The sequence below is a fragment of the Chinchilla lanigera genome, unplaced genomic scaffold (assembly GCF_000276665.1).
Source record: "Chinchilla lanigera isolate Chin_1 unplaced genomic scaffold, ChiLan1.0 scaffold00085, whole genome shotgun sequence".
Classification (NCBI taxonomy): Eukaryota; Metazoa; Chordata; class Mammalia; order Rodentia; family Chinchillidae; genus Chinchilla; species Chinchilla lanigera.
The window spans coordinates 733,650-735,545 of NW_004955486.1; positions in this window are offsets into that span (position 1 = coordinate 733,650).

A 1,896-nucleotide genomic window follows, 5' to 3' on the forward strand; every position below is an offset into this window, starting at 1 on the left:
TTGCTGGAAATGACTCCTTGTGCCTCCCTGCCTGGACAAAGGTGATGGTCTGCTGCTGTACCACATGGTATGAAGAAATGTAACACACACAATTGTTGTGGAAATCTACCCTCTTTGTGATAAGGAAAGACAGTAAACCATAGGGATATGTTTCATTGGAAGAACTCTGAAAAGAAACTACCCAAAAGGTCGGAATGAGATTGGCCTCCTGTTATGAAGGTGCTAGGGGCTAGCAAAGCAATTCATACTCCAGAAGCTGAATCTGCACAAGCAAACAGAAAAATTGTAAACCAAGTTTGGCTGAAAATGGTATAGCAATTAGCTTGCAGTTCCTGGGAGTGAAGAGCTCTGTATAATACCAACAGAGACAGACACCAAAGACACCAGGGAGGGAGGAAGTCAAAGACTGCTGAGAACTTTATCCCCTTAGGGTGATTGTAAACTCTGCTCCTGAGCAGACACTAGAAGCATCACAGGTGAGGCCAATAGAGTGTACTGAAATATTTCATGCGATCACTGAACAAATAAAGCAACGTACACACTAAGCACCAACGGTTGAGAGGAATTGGTTTCAAAGTTGCTACATAAGGTAGGTGTTGTGCTGCGCACTTGTACTTCCTACACCTGGGAGGCTGAGACAGAGCAATCTTGAGATACAACCAAGCTTGGGCTACATATTGACATCCTGTCTCCAAAAACAAACAAACAAACACAAAAAAACGGTCTTGTCGTTGTATAATATCAAAAAATCTTGATTTTATGAATGAAAAAATTTGAGGCATGCAAAGAAACAGGAATATCAAATCCATGAAAAGGAAAACAGATACCTATGCAACAGAAATTGTCATTGCTGGGGCTAAGATATCTGATATAGCAAAGACTTCAAAATAGCTATTGTAAATGTTTTTAAAAACGAAATAAAATCATTCATAAATAAGGAAAGTGTAGCGATAAGCTTCATGTAGTAGAGAATATGAAAAAGAAATGGAAATTACAGCTTAATAGGTAAACTAAATTGAAAATAAAGAGTTGGATTCTAAGGTACAATTAGAAAAATGAAATATTCCCTCCAAGAAACCAATAATAGTCTTGAACTTCAAGAGAGAATACATATACTTAAGCCAGGCATGATGGAGCATGCCTGTAGTCCCAGCTACTCAGAAGGCTGAGTCAAGAGTGTCATTGGTTGAAGGGCAGACTGGGTATATCAGCAAAACTTCGTCTCAAAATACAAATGAGAAAGATTACGGATGTGTCTCACTGGTGGAGTGCTTATATAACTTTTGCAGGACATTAGTCTGGGTCTTCATACACACAATAAAGAACATATAAACTCGGTAGTATGTAGGAAGTATGCATTGAAAGAATGGTGGAGAAATTAATGCAGGAAAATGAGCATAGTCTCGAAGAAGAATGTGACAGAACTTTCTAGCACCACATATTTAAGAGGAGTATCAGAAGAAGAAAAAGGAGAAAAACAAAAAATCAAAGAAGTAATAGTTGAAAACTAAATTTGGAGGAAAGTAGTATTCTAGAAAACCAAAGGCTCAAAGAACTCCAAGTATGATATAGGCAAACGTAAGCATTACTAGTATTTAAAGAATTATCTCCAACTTTATAATCTCTTTCTGGAACTAGAATAGGAGGAACACCTCTTGATTCACTTTACAAATCTGAAACTATCCTGATAGTAGGAAAAAAAGTCAAAGTAAAAGTTGAAAACTAATCATCCATAGGAACAATGATACAGAAATTCTCACCAAAATACTAGCAACCAAAGTTTAGCAACTTATGAAAAACTATAAAGCATTACTAAGCAAGATCGCTTTACAAATGTAAGGTGGTTTACCATGCTAAATTCAATTAACATAGTGTACTATATCTATGGCATGTAGG